Genomic DNA, 20,179 nt, shown 5'->3' with positions numbered 1-20,179 from the left:
CGTTAACCCTTAAAATCCCGAGACGAACCTTGAATTTTTGAATGACCACAATTCGGAGACTATTCATTCATTTATTAAGTTAACATCTACACAGATAACACTGAATCAACAATTTCACGCCACAATACTCGGTTCGTGGCCGCATCTCTCCATCCTCGGTTCTGCCCCACGCTCGCCAAATCGATACGCACTTGATCCGTCCACCTAGCTCGCTGCGCTCCACGCCTTCTTGTACCAACCGGATCCGAAGCGAATACCATCTTTGCAGGGTTGCTGTCCGGCATTCTTGCAACATGCCCTGCTCATCGTATCCTTCCAGCTTTGGCCACCTTCTGGATACTGGGTTCGCCGTAGAGTTGGGCGAGCTCGTGGTTCATCCTTCGCCGCCACACACCGTTCTCCTGCACACCGCCGAAGATCGTCCTAAGCACCCGACGTTCGAAGACTCCAAGTGCTTGCAAGTCCTCCTCGAGCATCGTCCACGTTTCATGCCCGTAGAGGACTACCGGCCTTATGAGCGTTTTGTACATGGTACATTTGGTGTGGGCGTGAATCTTTTTTGACCGCAGCTTCTTCTGGAGGCCATAGTAGGCCCGACTTCCACTGATGATGCGCCTCCGTATTTCACGGCTAACGTTATTGTCAGCCGTCAGCAAGGATCCAAGGTAGACGAACTCGTCGACCACCTTGAAAGTATCCCCGTCTATCGTAACACTGCTACCTAGGCGAGCCCTGTCGCGCTCGGCCCCACCAGCTAGCATGTACTTTGTCTTGGCCGCATTCACCACCAGTCCAACTTTTGCTGCCTCGCGTTTCAGGCGGGTGTACAGGTCTGCCACCTTTTCAAATGTTCGGCCGACGATGTCCATATCATCCGCGAAGCAAACAAATTGACTGGATCTCGTAAAAATCGTACCCCGGCTGTTAAGCCCGGCTCTCCGCATAACGCCTTCTAGCGCAATATTGAACAACAGGCACGAAAGTCCATCACCTTGTCGTAGTCCCCGGTGGGATCCAAACGAACCGGAGTGTTCGATACTGTCGTATGCCGCCTTGAAATCGATGAAAAGGTGATGCGTTGGGACCTGGTATTCACGACATTTTTGGAGGATTTGCCGTACAGTAAAGATCTGGTCCGTTGTCGATCGGCCGTCAACGAAGCCGGCTTGATAACTTCCCACGAACTCGTTTACTACAGGTGACAGACGACGGAAGATGATCTGGGATAATACTTTGTAGGCCGCATTTAGAATGGTGATCGCTCGAAAGTTCTCACAATCTAACTTGTCGCCTTTCTTGTAGATAGGGCAGATTACCCCTTCCATTCACTCCTCCGGTAGCTGTTCTGTTTCCCAGATTGTGCCTATCAGCCGGTGCAGACAAATGGCCAGCCTTTCCGGACCCATCTTTATGAGTTCAGCTCCGATACCATCCTTACCAGCAGCTTTATTGTTCTTGAGCTGGTGAATGGTATCCTTAACCTCCCTCAAAGTGGGGGCTGGTTGGTTTCCATCTTCCGCAGTACTGACGAAGGCATTTTCTCCGTTGTCCCGTCCTTCATTGCCTGTGCTCTCAGCACCATTCAGGTGCTCGTCGAAGTGCTGCTTCCACCTTTCGATCACCTCACGCTCGTCCGTCAGAATGCTCCCATCCTTATCCCTGCACATCTCGGCTCGCGGCACGAAGCCGTTGCGGGATGCGTTGAGCTTCTGATAGAACCTACGCGTTTACTGAGACCGGCACAGCTGTTCCATCTCCTCGCACTCCGTCTCCTCCAGGCGGCGTTTTTTCTCCCGAAAGAGGCGGGTCTGCTGTTGCCGTTTCCGTTTATAGCGGTCCACGTTCTGCCGGGTCCCTTGCTGCAGCATGACCGCCCGCGCTGCATTCTTCTCCTTCAAAACCTCCTGGCACTCTTCGTTGAACCAATCGTTCCGTCGACTCCGTCCTACGTACCCGACGTTGCTCTCAGCTGCATCGTTGATGGCTGCTTTTACTGTTCTCCAGCAGTCCTCAAGAGGGGCTTCGTCCAGCTCACCCTCTTCCGGTAATGCAGCCTCGAGTTGCTGCGCGTATGCCGCTGCGACATCCGGTTGCTTGAGCCGCTCTAGGTCATACCGGGGCGGCCGTCGGTACCGTACGTTGTTAACGACGGAGAGTTTTGGGCGCAGTTTGACCATCACCAGATAGTGGGCAGAGTCGATGTTAGCGCCACGATAGGTCCTGACGTCGATAATGTCGGAGAAGTGCCGACCATCAATCAGAACGTGGTCGATTTGCGATTCTGTCTGCTGTGGTGATCTCCAGGTGTATCGGTACGGAAGGCTGTGCTGGAAGTAGGTGCTACGAATGGCCATATTTTTGGAGGCGGCAAAATCAATTAGTCGTAGGCCGTTTTCGTTCGTCAGCCGGTGGGCGCTGAACTTTCCAATCGTCGGTCTGAATTCCTCCTCCTGGCCAACCTGAGCGTTTAGATCTCCTATGATGATTTTGACGTCGTGGCTTGGGCAGCTGTCGTACTCGCGTTCGAGCTGCGCGTAAAAAGCGTCTTTATCATCATCAGTGCTTCCGGAGTGAGGGCTGTGCACGTTTATTATGCTGAAGTTGAAGAACCGGCCTTTGATCCTCAACTTGCACATTCTCTCATTGATCGGCCACCACCCGATCACGCGCCTCTGCATATCACCCATCACTATAAAAGCTGTTCCCAGCTCATGTGTATTGCCGCAGCTCTGGTAGATGGTATGGTTACCTCTAAACGTTCGCACCATTGATCCCTTCCAACACACTTCCTGCAACGCTACGATGCCGAATCCACGGTCCTTCAGCACGTCGGCGAGTATGCATGTGCTCCCGATGAAGTTGAGAGACTTACAGTTCCACGTACCGAGCTTCCAATCGCTAGTCCCTTTACGTCGCTGTGGTCTTCGCCGATTGTCCCGGTTCGTATTCTCTCGTTGATTATTCGTTGCTTGATTTTTTTACGGCTGGCTTGCAGGGCCTGACACCAACCCCCTAGATATCCGGAGGACCATTCCCCCTAAATGTTCGGAGGACCATAGTGCGCAGTTTAGCTTAGAGTCCTTCTCTGGCACTCGGACGATGATCAGCCGCCCCTGACATGGGGAACAGACGCTGTTGTGAGCCGCTCCTAACATGGAGTACAGACGCTCAAGGTTTGCAGAAGCAAAAGCAAAAGCAAAAGCAAACCCCCCCTTCCCTGTCAGCATACGACCAAAGTTCCCACCGGGGGTTGGTTACCCGATCTTCCCTAAGGTTACTCGTACCCCGGCCAGTACCGCGAGGAGGTAGGGATAGGAGTTGCTGGGCAAGAGGCTAAGGACCGCACAAAGGGGTCTATTTTATTCCTTCAGGTACGCGAGGTACCAATGGTACGCCATGCCCAGCCATTTACCAACCAATTCGGAGACTAGTAGATAAATTAATTTGAAATAAATTTTGAAGTAAATGCGGTTAGTTCAGGCAGGTCCGTCCCACTTAGGCTCAGATTGGGTACCACTGTAGTACTGCATTTGGTCCCTCGGTAGTGCAAAAGGTACCCAAGTTTGACAGATCGCAGTACACTTTTCACGGCATTCTAGATTACCCTATTAAGCCTGATTCGCTGCTGAAAAGTAATTTCTTGGCCTATCTTGATGCATGGGAAATTCCTGCAAGGAATCGATCAAGGAAGCGCTTTTTTCTGATCGCAGTACGCAGTTAAAAAGAGATGTCAGTTCAAACGGGAGTCGCTGTAGAAAATTTCTGCAAGGAATCGACGAGAAATTTCTTTAGCGATTCCTGTTCAGCAGCAAATCAGGCTTTAGCCATTGAATTTTGAGCAACTGCAAGGGACATGGAGGTCTTTAATTTGTCTTTTATAAGTTGGTCTTTCAATCCTTGGGTGAGACATCCCGCCTGACCCCTCCCCTTCTCTTGGTAACGGAAAAAGCGTGGACAGGAGGGGTGCAAAATTGGTTTCAAACGTATATCTCAACATCCAAATGAGCTAGAACGTTGGTGTCTTGAGCTGCAAAACGGTGAGTCGACAACTAGGAAGAAGCGTTCAACACAGCTCTGGTCCTCACAAGTTCCTACCTCACGCTTCCACGGGTCAAACGAAGACAAAGACCGCCGGCTAAGGGTTGCGTACTTAGCTGGTAGTGCAGCCTGGACACTGTTGGCCTTCTGACATCAGCTAGATTGAGGAGGTACGTCCCAAGCGTCTGTTGATCAGGAGGTGTGGCTCAAACAGCGTCTGTCCTGGTATCTAGTGGCTGAGCAAGAAATGCTGAATCGCGCACAGCTAAATCCAAGGTGGTAGCCCCATCAGCGCGATCGTCCTAGTGTTAGTTGGAACGTTAAACAGAGCTGGCACGATGGCGCTCCGGTGAGACAGAAGTTTTGGCGTCGGCCCAATCAGCCACCCGCTTCATAGTGTTGGGCAAGGTGCGACAACGCGCTAACGGGTGGTAGCCGATCAACGCAAGGATTTGCAAGATGAGGATGAAAGGCTGTTTCTTCAACTACAGTATCATCAACATACACTGCTCACACGAAGGGAGACACGACGACGAGAAGAAGACGTTTTACGCGGAGCTGGAGCAGATTTATGACGGATGCTCGCTGCGTGACGTGAAAATCGTTGTTGGCGACATGAACGCACAGGTAGGACGAGAGGAGATGTACAGACCGGTGATCGGGCGGAACAGTCTGCACGCCGTATCGAACGACAACGGCCAACGATGCGTCAACTTTGCAGACTCTCGTGGTATGGTAGTCCGAAGCACCTTCTTCCCCCGCAAAGATATCCAAAAGACCACCTGGAGATCACCCGAGAACTTAACCGAGACCAAATCGACCACGTTCTAATCGACGGAAAATTCTTCTCTGACATTACCAATGTTCGCACATACCGCAGTGCGAATATAGATTCGGATCACTATCTAGTTGCTGTATGTATGCGCTCAAATCTTTCAACGGTGACTAACTCGCGTCGAAGCCAAACGCCGCGGCTTAACATCGAACGGCTACGAGACTCAGAAGCAGGGTTGGAAAAAATCTTGAAATTCATTCTACAGTAGCCAAGCAAAGCCAATCACAGTCAGCGAAGCCAGTGAAACTCACGCCCATCGCTGCTGTAGGCAAAAAGCCTTGAAAATAGCAAAACACCTGTAGCTGAGGGCAACCCAGAATTACTGTAGAAAAATGTTCTATTTCCCGCTGCATTTCCCGCATTTAGAGCCTACAATGACACTCATGATTTAGAAAATTCGCGCACCCAACATAGACTACTTGATGAGATTCACGTTTTTGAACTACTGTACTGGGAGAGCCACGTGATTTTCGCGAAAATTTAAGCCTGCTACTATTACCATTCCCAGCGCTGCTCAGAAGTAGCCCAAGAATACGCGTTGATGGAAGTGGGCCTACCATCGGAAGAGCAGCTTGGCGCCGCCACTCTTGAAGACGGCTGGAGGCACATAAGATCCGCCATGGGTTGCACCGCAACAGTAGCACTAGGTCCAGCGGCCCCGAATCAGAGAAACGGCTGGTACGACGGCGAATGCGAGCAGTTGAAGAATGAGAAGAATGCAGCATGGGCGAGAATGCTGCAACATCGCACGAGAGCAAACGAGGCACGGTATAAACAGGCACGGAACAGACAAAACTCGATCTTCCGAAGAAAAAAGCGCCATCAAGAAGAACGAGATCGCGAAGCGATGGAAGAGCTGTTCCGCGCTAAAGACACGCGGAAGTTCTACGAGAAGCTTAACCATTCGCGCAAAGGCTTTGTGCCACAAGCCGACATGTCTGTACGGAAATCTTCTCACGAACGAACGTGAGGTGGTCGAAAGGTGAAGGAAGCACTACGACGAGCACCTTAATGGTGATGTGGCCAGTAGCAAAGGTGACACGGAAATAACTTTGGGAGCACGCGCGGACGACGAAGGTAGAAACCAAGAGGTAGAAACGGAGATTAGACGGTTGACAAACAACAAAGCCGCTGGAGTGGACCAACTACCGAGCGAGCTGCTAAAATACGGTGGTGATGCACTGGCAAGAGCGCTGTACTGGGTTATTTCCAAGATTTGGGAGGAGGAATGTATGGAAGTGTATGGAAGGTGTCGTGTGTCCCATCTACAAAAAGGGCGACAAGTTGGATTGCACCAATTATTGTGCGATCACAATTTTGAGCGCCGCCTTATAGGTACTCTCCCAAATTCTACGCCGCCATCTATCACCAATTGCTAGATAATTCGTTGGGCAATATCACGCAGGATTTGTGGGCGAACGAGCAACAACGGACCAAATATTCGCCATCCGCCAGTTGTTGCAGAAATGCCGCGAATACAATGTACCCACCCATCATTTATTCATCGATTTTAAATCGGCCTATGATACAATCGATCGAGAACAGCTGTGGCAGATTATGCACGAATACGGTTTCCCGGACAAACTGATAAGATTGATCAAGGCGACGTTGGAGCGAGTGATGTGCGTAGTCCGAGTATCAGGGACACTCTCGAGTCCCTTCGAATCTCGCATAGGGTTACGGAAAAGTGATGGCCTTTCGTGTTTACTGTTCAACATTGCGTTAGAGGGTGTGATAAGAAGAGTGAATATAGACACGAGTGGCACGATCTTCAGAAAGTCCGTTCAGTTACTTGGTTTCGCTAACGACATTGATATTTTTGTATGCAACTTTGAGACGATGGCGGATACGTACGTCCGACTAAGGGCTGAAGCTAGGCGAATCGGACTGAACATCAATGTGTCGAAGACGAAGTACATGATAGCGAGGGGCTCAAGAAAAGACACGGCACGCCCCCTCCTCGAGTTCATATTGACGGTCAAGAAATCGAGGTTGTCGAAGAATTCGTGTACTTGGGCTCACTGATGACTGACGACAACGCTCCGATCGAGCAAAGTTCGCATTGCACGAAGTTTACCATCTACAAGACGCTGATTAGACCGGTGGTCCTCTATGGGCACAAAACATGGACTCTACGTGCAGAGGATCAACGCGCCCTTGGTGTTTCCGAACGGAAGGTGTTGCGGACCATCTACGGCGGAGTGCAGATGGAAGACGGAACGTGGAGAAGGCGGATGAACTATGAATTGCACCAGCTGCTGGGAGAACCAACCATTGTCCACCTCGCAAAAATAGGAAGGCTGCGGTGGGCCGGGCATGTCACCAGAATGTCGGATAACAACCCGACGAAAATGGTTTTCGAAAATAATCCGACCGGCACAAGACGACGTGGTGCGCAGCGAGCAAGATGGGTCGATCAAGTTGAGGACGATCTGCGGTTCCTTCGCAGAATGCGTGGTTGACGACGGGCAGCCATGGGCCGAGTCGAATGGAGACGTCTCCTACGTACAGCAGAGGCCACCCAGGCCTTAGCCTGACTGGTAAGGTAAGATAAGGTTGGTGTCTTCGACAAAGTTATTCAGCAGATCAAGGACTATCTGGCGATGAGAAATCTGATTGAGAATTCATCCGCTAGATGGCACTAGTGATAAATTTTATTCAATCATCTGTATCTCAAGATCCTTATTAGCTAGAAGGTTGGTGTCTTCAGCGAAGCTGTTCAGCAGATCAAAGGCGGTGCAGAGTCTGATTGATTTTTTCCGCTAGGTGGCGCTAGTGACAAATTTTCTTCAATTGTCTGTATCGCAAGATCCTTATCAGCTAGAAGGTTGGTGTCTTTGGCTAAGCTATTCAGTAGTTCCAGGACTATCTGGCAGTGAACAGTCTGATTGGAAAATCATCTGCTTGGTGGCGCAAGTAAGAATAAATCTTCAATATTCTCTACCTCAAGAGCCTAATCAGCTAGAAGGTTGGTGTCTTCGACAAAGTTATTTATCAGATTGAAGGCTATCAGGTGGTAGAGGGTCTGAATGAGAATGTACCCCTAGGTGGCGTTAGTAATAAATTTTCTTCAATTTTCTGTATCTGTAACGATTTGCAGTAAATTTTGCACATGTTTTTCGTATGGTAAAATAAGTGTTTTCCGTAGATAAATCGATCATTTTGGCTCAATAATAACTTTTGAAAGTTTGAATGCAATTTGTTTGAAAAATATAGATACGGAACTGTTGGTTTTCAAGAAAAATGAACTTTGAAGAAATTGTGGTGAACTGTTTGGAATACAAGAAAAAACAATATCATAAAGAAAAAAACAAAAACTATTTCAAACAGCACAAAAATCCCATTTTTTATATTTTTCAAATATTCAACAAAGAATTTTGATAAGAAACAAATGTTTGCAACATGTTCTATTAAAGAGAAATAAAAAAAACTTTTTCTAAGAACAACTTTCTGTTGAATTTCAAAATTTTGGTATTATGTCAATATATTGAAACGTATCTTGATGAGGACACCTAGAAAATGAAAATGGCATATTCCATTAATTAGTTTATACATTTTTGCAATAATCTTGAAGTAACTTGTATGTAAAGCATTATGGTTAAAAATAATTTAAAGATTTTGATTGTATCATTGTAATGGACAATGACAAAAAAAATTGTTTTGTTTTATTCGACAGTCAGTTGTAGTTATAGAAACTTTTTAATGAAAAAAGTCTCAATCATGAAATGTAGTCGTAAGCATCTGTAGACTAATAATCACTATAAAGATTCTATGGTAAAAATTTAAAAACATTGAAAATCCTTTTTTTTCATATCTTAAGTTTTCAGTCTAATTTTGAAATTTATTTATTCAGTGTATATTTTTCTATATAGTCGAAACGGATTACTAAAATTTCACCATATATTTTTTTTTCTTTAAAACCAACAGCTGAAATAAATTGCATGCAAAAAGTCATACGCCATTTTCAAAAGTTATTCTTGAGTTAAAACGATCGATTTAACTATTCTTCTCTCGAGCTGATAAGCTGCCACCGAATCTATGAACAACTCAATCTTTCTTACTCCAAGTCTTTAACATAATCACCCAGGAAAATCGAAGCACCGGATTTGCGTCAATGCGTATTCGCAGCACGGCACCCCAAAAATTGGCGTGTTTCATCTTTTGCACTTGAGGTCGCAACCAGGCCGTAATGGATAGAAAATTGCCATGACCAGCTTAATAGATTCCGATCCTCGTGATCAGCGAACGGTTACTCTTCAACTATGTAAGGTTCAACTTGCATCAGTTCTTGTTATCAAGATCTTCATCCAATAGACTGGAAAAGAGTGAGTGCACATGGAGGAGAACTAATTACCGAATAATTGGACTCACTTCTTTGCCGGCCGAATTACAAGACAAAAAGATCCAGGTCTAAGGTCCATTCATCAATAACCAACATAAATCGATGACGTCATAAGGTTACGATTTTCTTTGGATACCCCATGTCTAGACATTCTGTTGGGTGCGAAAATCTACGATGAAGAGAAAAGGTTGATTTACGTCATGTTCCGATGGTAGAGATCGATTAAACTGCTGGATGAGATTGGAAGACACGTTTTACTATGGGTTGGTGGGTATACAAATTGAATCGATTAAGCGTAATCTACTTCAGAGTTCAATTTTTTCAACTCAAAAGAGACCCATTGGTGATGAATCAATGACCGCGAGCTTCACCGGGAAGCTGCGAACCTTGAGAACTGTCGGTTGTCAGAGATTGTGAGTTTTGCATGCAGCAATGCTGCGTGCTAATTGTTCAGCAAACATTCGATGGCTTAGTACCAGGTCCGTCACACTCGGGCTCAGATTGGGTACCACTTCTAGTACTGCATTTGGTCCCTCGGTAGTGCAAAAGGTACCCAAGTTTGACAGATCGCAGTACACTTTGAACGGCATTCTAGATTACCTTATGAGCCATAAAATTTTGAGCAACTGCAAGGGACATGGGGGTCTTTAATTTGTCTTTGTTAGTACTATTGCATTTAGTTGCTCAATTGATTGTTGTTCCATTAGCCTCCTACATAGCTGGAAAAGGTAAGATCCGAAGCCATAAGACACTTAACCAAGATGTGACACTTGACTAAGTTGTACATACTTTACTTCTTTCAAGTCAAGGTGATAATTTACATAGGACAGGTGCTTTTCTTATTACTGTCAATAATTGTTATGCATAGGGGTACCTGCGACGTCAGGCAAGTTAGAATGAAAAAATAAATTGAGAAATGCAGTCTATCAACATGTCACATGTCTTTACTTCTTTGTATGCCTCCAAAACATAGAAAATCATTCGATTTTCCAGTAAAAAGTTCAGTTGGAAAGCTACTGTCCTTATGTCTATTATGAACCCCGCATGTGTCCATGATACGATTTTTTTTACAAATTTGACGTTCCCTATTATGGATTCTCAATTTGATTCCCATGTTATCCAGCTCGTTGCCGACGTTGCATATTATGGACTCATTTGAAAATGCAAATTATGGACCCTTTTGTGTGGTTGCATTTACAAAACTGTTTAAATATCTGTATTTCGGTTCCTCAGACCAAATATTCTGCCTGGAAATGCTTCCTAACATTGCTTTCTGTGTTTATTTTATATTTTTCTGTTGGGGGTCCATTATACGCAAAAAGTCCGTAACCGGCTTCGACTTCCTATTTTCAATTCAACAAAATCAACGAATTACTTAACACATTACAGAATTCCCCTATGAAAGTGCCTAAACGTATTTGAAACACAAAAAGAGTATGGCTTGTAAGATATTATCCTTCTTATTCAGATTCAGGAAGAAAGGGCAAGAGGCCATCCTCAGCCGAGTGGTTAGAGCCCGCCAGGAGCTCCAATGTTGCCTGCCGAACAGTGGGTGAAGTATATTACATGCAAACCCACTTTACAATTTAAATAGCAATTTATCCTGACGTCCTTGCAAAATGTGGTCTTCTGCAAAGGAAGGATTTCACATGAGATGAGTTTGTTCACTTTTCCATAAAATATTATGACGAAGGGAAAGAGAACTGAACACAAAAGGTTTGCTTTTTCCATAGTAATCTGCATATTCCTTTCGGGACGGACCATATTTGAGGGATTATTTCAAAATTTACCTTATTAACTCATCATCTCGTAAAACAAAACTTTCTTTGTTTTGAATATTCAATAAATCCATGAACTTTTTAGGATCAAATTCATACCAGCACAATTGTGCTGGTCCGTTCCCGATGTTCAAAAAAAAAACAATATATTTTTAAAAAATTGTTCCAGTCATGCCTTTAAAAAATATTGGACTCGTATTTTTTTTATTTCGTCATTAGGGTGCTCCTTCGTGGGATAGGGTGACCCAAAGATTCAGAAATATTTTTTTAATGTACATTAACGGGCCATCACAGTGCCCCGACAGACCGTTATTATGAAAAAAAAAAATGTTCATCAAATCTGAGCACATGGCTCGATTTCTGAGATCATTCTGCACCACGGGCCAATTTTTAAAAATCCGTAGGAGGAATCTCAAGAAATCTTGATTTGAAGTTTTTGACTAAAAATTTCAATATAGGGAAAGTGTACCAGTTATGGCCATAGTGGTTCCCTATTTGGCCATATGCAAAATTTTGATAAGTTTCACGTTTTAAATCTTTTTGAATGTTTTAACATCAAGATTTATCTTAAATCTAACTACCACAGCAAACAAAAAAATTCAAAATTTGAAGACATTGAAGTAATCACGTATGGCGAAATAGGGAACCACTATGTCCATAACTGGTACACCTGCCCTAATCCTTATTAAAATTTTGCAATAGCGCTGAAAAAACCTACAAAATCGTTCAAAAAGTTGGCTATACTGTGTTGTTTAAGATCCGGGCTCACAGTGACAGTTCGTGACAGCGAAATCTCGGCTCACTTTGACGTAGAGAAATTTTGTATCGGTTTCTCCCTCCCAGGTATCCCAGCTATCAACCGTTTGTTTCAAATCTGGAATGATTTGGTAGCTCTGGTACGCTCACGTCAAAATCAGAATGAACATAAGCGGATGTCTTCCTCGCAGACCTCCACCTGAATGATGTAACTTTTATTCCGGCATTCTCACTACATGACCAGCCCACTGAAGTTTGCCTCAATAGTTTTCGAACCTGTTCTCAAATAAATGTGCTTAGGGAGCCAAGAATAAGCGTTTTATACAAGGCAAATAGACAATGGTGCTTCATTTAGGCATGCTTGCATTCATCATTGCTCTCTTTGCATTATTGTTGAAAACTGATTTAATTTTCGAAGCACTTTTCAGTGTTGTGCGATAAAAGATCACGAGGTGTTTTGGCGAAGTTGTTAAAGAAATAATGGATCTATGAAATCAGGTAAGCCTTTATCAAGCTACAATGTATAAATGTCAATTCCCTATGCAAGTTGCGGGTCCCTATCGCTAAGCTGGTTACGTAATTTGTAGAAGGAGATATTCACAGCCAATACACATGTGTTTACAACACGGGAAACATTATTATCATAAGTCACAAGTGTTGTTTGGCTCTTCAACAAAATCATCTACATCTCCATAAAGCAGGCTTCAGCACCAACACATCTGAACTTGCTTCTTTCTCTATATGCAACCGTATACGTTTGGGTAGAGTAAATGGCATTACAAGCTTATCTTAGTTGTCCATCTTTATTTAATAGTGAAACCCTGCTTTGCTGCACTGCGATCGATTTCTTTAAAGTGATGGTCTGCAAAATCAAGGGTATATGCGACAAAACGCAATATTTAACAAGAAATTCGGAAACTCATATTTTTTCATTCCATGTATTCATGCGACTCGTCCGTAATCACTGTCGATCAATGCAAACAGGCATATTTCAGATGTCACCCGTCGACTGCCATAGTAATCTAGTCACATAGAGTGACAATTGTCGAGAAACTCGAGTGACAGAGCCGTGTCGAGCGAATTTTTTGGTCGACAGTGACTCCAGTCGAGTCATTCTGGTCGATTCGACTTATAAAATAGACCCCATAATTTCACCAGACTGACATGAAATTATTGCCGTGTGTGAGAAAACTATGGAAATACGAGACAATGAGTTAAAAAGGTGAGCCCACTCATCCATGATTTTTTGACTGCTGAGTTGTATTATAGACAACTCACGCATGAAACATCTCAAGCGTGAATTGTGAGAAATTGAGTTTTTCACAACACTGGTTGCAGGCTGAGAGAGACTCGCGAAGAGCAAAAATATCAACGTCATATGCAGCCCAGATTCCGCTGTCACGAAACGTCAGATGCAGCCCGTCGTTTCTTTATGGCTGCAAAAATGAAACACAGACAATAAGACAAAAACTCAGCTATCACAGAATAAGAAGACCGTCTTTGCGAGTGCGTCTCAGGTTGCAGGTATATAGACTGGAATTTCTAGTGATGTTGATACTTAAGTAGTTCTTATTGGGGATTTGTTTGAAGTTGTTAAAAACTTTGTTAATCTTCGAACACTTGTGACATATGACAATCATGTTACCCGTGTAGTTATAATCCTGTAGAGACTGGAATGTTGAATTGGATATTTTTACGCAAAATACTGAGGGCAATACTCGGTGGGAAACTAGACGTAAACATCAAGAGTAGTACCAGATGTACAAAGAAACAAATTTTATATTTTATTGAGGCAAAATAAATACGGCAGACTTTGGTGGGCTGGTCACTTAGTATTAAAGTCGAAAAATAAGCTGTAAATTAATAATATTCAGCATTGAATGTTTCACGTTTATCGAACGTAACATCAATTGTATATTAGAATTTTATTCTTAGATTTCATCCTATTGAACTAAGCTTACTTGTTTAAGTCATGTAAAAATATACTTAAGCCACTCTGGTATGTTAAGTCAGTTGTAAATATTTCTAATTATAACAACGGTAACAGATTTACACTAGTTGAGAATAGCTGAGCCAACTTCTGAGCCTTTTTGTAGGTTTTTTTCAGTGCTTTTGCAAAATTTTCATAAGGATTATATTGAATTTTTAAGTCAAAAACTTCAAATCAAGATTTCTCGAGATTCCTCCTAGGGATATTTTTAAAAATTGGCCCAGAGGTTCAGAATGACCTCAGAAATCGAGCCCTGTGCTCAGATTTGATGGACAATTTTTTTGCATTATAACGGTCTGTCGAGGCACCGTGGCCATCCTTAGCCGAGGGGTTAGAGTCCGCGGCTACAAAGCAAAGCCATGCTGAAGGTGTTTGGGTTCGATTCCCAGTCGGTCCAGGATCTTTTCGTAATGGAAATTTCCTTGATTTCCCTGGGCATAGAGTATCATCGTACCTGCCACACGATATACGAATGCTAAAATGGCAACTTTGGCAAAGAAAGCTCTCAGTTAATAACTATGGACGTGCTCATAAGAACACTAAGCTGAAAAGCCGGCTTTGTCCCAGTGGGGACGTTAATGCCAAGAAGAAGTAATATTAAAAAAATATACTTTACTTTATATGACTTTTTTATAAATGGAACGAAAACAATGTACGACAGATAAATGTACTTCATATTCACTCTAAGATTCCAAGCATTACGTGACGATGACATTTATCGCGATTATTCAAGAACTAGTCTACGTCATATAAAAATGGGTAAACATATATGTGTGAATAGCTTGAAAACTAATTGGCTCCTTCAAACCGTCTTGGTTTTGCTATGTTTGTTTATATCCTCATAATTATAAACCTTCGTTACAGAAGCCCATGGCAGATTTACTTTATTTTGTTTTTTAAATTGAGTATTTTGCATAAAATAGAATTTGCGTCATTTGTAATATTAGTTTTTAGAAGTGTGTAGGACTGAAAGAACTTTGACGGATAGCTTACATATAAAAGGGAATTTAAAAACCCATTTAAAAAGGATTGTCAAAATCAGGTCATTAACCATATTGAAGCATGAATTTGCTTTTTGAAATTGTTACATATATTCCAGCTATTCAAAAAATTACATAAAACAATCGATTCAATTGTCAAAAATCCTTGTTTGCGGATGACACACGCCTTTCTGCCAAAGGACGAAGCCTGCGTGTCATCTGTAGTCGATTGCAAAAAAGTTTGGATATATTTTCTTCATACTTGCAAAAATGGAAGATTTCTCCTAATGCTTCCAAAACTCAACTAATAATATTCCCGCATAAACCATTAACCAGCTCTTTATTTGAAACCTTCAAGTAGACATGTTGTCACGATGAGAGGGGTTCAGATAAATTGGTCAGATGAAGTTAAGTATCTAGGGCTCATGCTAGATAAGAATTTAACTTTCAAAAATCACATTGAGGGCATTCAAGCCAAATGTAATAAATATGTAAAATGTCTTTATCCCCTTATTAATAGAAAAGCCAAACTTTGTCTTAAGAACAAGCTTTTGATATTCAAACAAATTTTCAGGCCAGTCATGTTGTATGCTGTACCAATATGGACTAGCTGTTGTAATACCAGGAAGAAAGCTCTGCAGAGAATCTATATAAATCTATATAAATAAAAATGAAATGGTGTTTGTATGTCACGAAATGGCTTACGAACGAATCAACGGATTTGAATAATTCTTTCTCCGTTTTGTTCGTCAAGGGTTCCGACGTGTTCGTGTGTTTTAAAATCTCAAGATATTCATCGGGATAGTTGTAAAAACGAGCATGAACGGAACTATAATTTTGTATGGGACAATCACTAGCGTTTTTCAACAGCCTACTTGATGGCAAGACGAAGTTTGCCGGGACCACTAGTTCAAAATAAAATTTTGAAAATGATTCTGAATGTCAAATAAAATAATTAATAATTTCAGGCAAAAATCGTTGCAATCTTCTTTTGCCACGATTAATTCGTTATATGTTAAGGCTAAGTTAGGTTAAGTAAATCCAAAGCGTTTTTTTTTTCTCTTATAAGCAGGTGAAATCAACTCATCTGTAAAAAATCTGAACTGCTACGGCAAATGAAATGTAATATATTGTTAACAAAATATTAATAAAATCTTAGATTTGTTTTACCAAATTAGGATGATAGTGTTGTCTAATAACACAAAACACCTGGATATAAGAAATAATGAATGTAATGTTTGGAATGATACTAATAAAGAAATTAAAAACAAGAAAAAAAAATTGCTAGGAACAAGTTTGCGACCACCAGTCGCGTTGAGAACATATTCATAGCAACCACCTGTCGCGTTAAGGACATCAACTTTTTTTTATTTCGACCACCTGTAGAGTAAGGTGGGGCAAAAGTTCGACCTTAGTGGTATAATCAAAGTTTCCAGGAAAACAATAGCAGTTGAAACAAAACAAATACCATACATATCGATTTTTTATAAATCTATTCGATTTTCCTACTCGTAGCAAATTCACAAGAACTAATGCTCAAAATAAGACCAAATCCTTTGCATCGGATTTCATATTGTTTCAACATCAAAAAACCGATCAATTGGAACGAAAAATTTACTTTTGGAACATCAATTCAAAATCGCCCATTGCTAGGAAAATTTGCACACACTAACATTCATTTTTCACTCTATCTTACTTTATTGAAACTAAAATTATTATTTTTTTAATTTAAAAGTAGGACAGATAAGATATATAAATGCGTGTATTTTAATAGAAGGCACGATAAAATGATCACATACAACCAAAGCGAAAATTTATTATTATTTTCAGAGAAACTTGCAGTGTTGATAAATGTTACGGGAGCTGTTATTTTTTTGTACGATTACAATTACTAATTATACGTATTGAACTTTAACATTTTACTTCACTTTTGCAAAATCACTTTATCATACAAATTATACTTATGTGTGTGCAAATGTATTGCCCCAGTATGAAATGTGAATATTTGACCATACGAGATAACTTGAATGTCTCCACATTTTGGAAGGTTTTGTGTGTTTTAACATTAAGATATAGGATATATTTTGATGTTGAAACATTCGAAAAGATTTAAAATGTAAAAGTTATCGAAACTTCACATATGGCCAAATAGGGAGCCATTATGGCCATCACTGGTACACTTTCTCTATTGAATATGTGCTAATAAAGATCAGTTACTAAACCTCCGCCATGGCCGGACGTTCGTGCAAGAGTATCTAAAACCAATTAAGTAATCACAACGTAAGAAGAAATGTCCCTCCCGTGCGCGGTCAACTTATTATACAAATTATACTTTATTATACAAAATTTATTATTTAAATTTTGCACCGAAATGTTCAATTGACTTCTGCAAAATAAAAAAAACATTGTTCAGTTCTTAACGTTATCCTTTTTCCGTTCAACTTATGTAGAAAAGTAGGTCCTCGATAAAGCAGAATGCGCACTTTATAACTTAGATGAATCAGTTCGAAATGAACATAATCTTTGAATCGAAATGAAACACTTTTACTATATTTTTTGACATCCGAATCCAAGCAAAACAAAATATTATCTTACCTGTATCGCGCCCCCAACTATTTGATTTACGAATGCTGGTTTTCAATAAAGAGTAACAACAAGAACAGAGAGAAACATTGCTGCTTCAACGAGTAGTGAAGCGGCTAACACATATTCATGTCATATTTCCTCCTTAATCAGTTTTCACTAATTCATAGAAAATACCACATTGCTGTTTACTTACAGATATCTGCCTTCATTTGTTTTCAGAATCAAACTACACTCCACAATAACTTTGAACACATATTTCCACACGCGGTTGGTTTAAGAAACAAAAAAAAAAACACTCGACACAACCACATTTTCTAGTGGACACTCCCGTTCGCTAACGAATCCAGGCTCTCCAGGAACACGAAAATTTATTTTAAATTCTGGCAGGTTCACCAAATGTGGAGCTCAGAATCGTTGTTGGCAAGCGGGAGCCCCACGAAGAACCTTTCATTCAATTCTGACGTTACTATGGGAGTGAGGCGTCGAAGTTGTGCCAGGCCTATTAAATCGTTTGATGTCCGATCCGATGCTACATTCTCAAAGTTCATACAACAGGCTTTTGATTGTCAGCCATCATAACAGGGTTGGAAGAAAAGATCTATGACAATTTTCATTCAGTACCACACAAACACGATGTAAACAAAAGCTATTGTGCTTAATTACAAGTATCATTGATACTTGTATGAATGATAATTCAATAATCTAAATTAAAAAATTTTAGTGAAATCATTCAATGTCATGGGTGCCGAAGAGCACAATTGTGCTGGTTCGTCCAGAAAGGGATATAAACTTCAAATGACATGCGCACATTCAATTCTTTTCCAAATCATTTCAAATTTTAGGAGAATGCTATTTACCATAATAAAAATCTTTTAAGCATACGGGAGCCAAAATTTCAAAAGTTGCATCACTCAACGTGTTTAGTTGCTCTTGTCTTCTTTCTTAAATAAAACACAAACTTCTGTCACTTTGTAGAAAACACGTTATTTGGTTATTCACAGCATAGTTTTCACGTCCATATTATTCGAGAGCTGTCAATTGGCTGTTGGGGCTGCGGGCGTAATCCAGAAAAAATATGATCAATATGAATTACCTGGAAAGAACATTCCATGTTTTCAAAATATCCCGATTTTCAACGATTTTAGCCAATACAAATCCAATAACAATTTGATCGAGGATGGTGTCCCTGGCGTAGTGGTAAGAGTACATACGTCTCACGCCAAGAATCTCTAGGATCAAATTCTTTCCCCGATATAGTCACTTGAAATCCCATGTTATGTCATTCTTCGAACGTCCCAATATAAACAATCCTTGGGCAACAATGATTGAATTACAGAGAGAGCTCTCAGACAATAATTGTGGAAGTGCTCGTAAGAACACTAATCAGAGAGCAGCATCTGTCCCAGTTCACTAAACACGTTTATATTTTTCGATCTTCTCTTTAAATAGAAACATATAATTGTATTATAAGAGCGTCACTATTCTGATTTACATACTCACCGTATCTTTTTCATACTGCATTTTAAACAATTGCTCAACGATACACATTGGTACAAATATTTTCAATTTTTTTTTTTTTCACTTTCAACAAGCTCCTTGTTTTTATCACAGAGAGGACACTACACAGTTACATAAGAACACATTAAATGTAACATACAATTAATTGGATAAACGAGTTAAGATATCACTAATAGCAATATGTTCACACTTTTCTTTTATCGAGCGATATCACACGTACAAGACTTATTCTGAAAACCACCGACACTGACTATTCCGAATTCTTCATTAACGAGACCGGCACTAACTGCGTTATACGTCTTCACATGAATCCCGCCAACCGTCGACTGCACGCGATTGGCGCAAGCTTAACGGCCTTACCTGCGCGCCACGCGATTAACTTTTCTCCACGGCAGAAAAATAAAGTTTGCTCAGAGATTTACAATCGAGCTTAAGTTGATGCTCACCATTCGTAGGATCATGTTGGAAGACTAAGGGGTATATTTTGTAAATCGAGCGACTCATGTGACTTCATGTGACTCGTCAGTAGTCGTTGTCGATCAAAGTAAGCATGCATATTTCAGATGTCACCCGTCGACTCCCATAGTAATCCAGTCACATAGAGTGACAACTGTCGATAAACTCGAGTGACAGAGCCGAGTCGAGCAAAAATTGTGGTCGACAGTGACTCCAGTCGAGTCGTTTTTGGTCGACTCGACTTATAAGATAGGGCCCTAAGAGAAAATACCCCAGTACCGGACACCTAAGCTGATAAATTCATAATTCCAAAATAATTGTTTTCATGTGATCTTGTTATTTATTTATGATAAATGTTATCTTTTTGTAGCGTAAAAATATAAACACGAATTTTGACATTGCATACAAAATAGACCCCACAACCTAAGAATGTCTTGAATTCTCTGTATTTTGAGATCTTGGAAAGTTTCTTGATAAGGATGTAAAAAATTCCATCATCGCCGGGGGCTTTCATATTTTTCGTTTTTTTATATATATAATAGGGTAAATGATGGCTTCGGCACCCTGAGGGTATTTTCGGCAGCACTAACTTATCGTCCTTGTTTAAATTTATCTACGGAACAAGAGTTAACTTCAATGTACTCAACATATTCCTTGAACTATAATCTTCCATGTAAATCACATCTTTCACAAAAATATTATATAACATGGGTTTTATCGTCAAATGAAATAAATGCTTGTGGGCTTCGTAGCCGTGCGGTTAGTGCCACCGAGGCATTTAGCCGCATCGTGCTATGGAGTGTGGGTTCGATTCCCGCCTCAGGCCGAAAAACTTTTCGAGAGGAATGTTTTCCGACTGTGTCACTGGGCGTTGCATGCTAGTCCGTTGTCTAGTGTGGT

General features: G+C 41.5%; 1 protein-coding gene across 1 annotated transcript in view; it reads right to left on the bottom strand.

Moving 5' to 3' along the window:
- LOC5573010 (protein spaetzle 5) overlaps window positions 1-19,153 on the bottom strand; it is a 53,381-nt gene extending 34,228 nt beyond the window's left edge. The window contains exon 1 of the mRNA XM_001654288.2: window positions 18,806-19,153. The gene's annotated coding sequence lies outside the window, so the exon portion shown is untranslated. The remainder of the gene's footprint in view (window positions 1-18,805) is intronic.
- Window positions 19,154-20,179: the final 1,026 nt, after the last annotated feature.

Source organism: Aedes aegypti, chromosome 2 (assembly GCF_002204515.2).
Source record: "Aedes aegypti strain LVP_AGWG chromosome 2, AaegL5.0 Primary Assembly, whole genome shotgun sequence".
NCBI classification, from domain to species: Eukaryota; Metazoa; Arthropoda; class Insecta; order Diptera; family Culicidae; genus Aedes; species Aedes aegypti.
The sequence above is the reverse complement of the archived record's forward strand: the minus strand, read 5'-3'. Positions and strand labels throughout refer to the sequence as shown.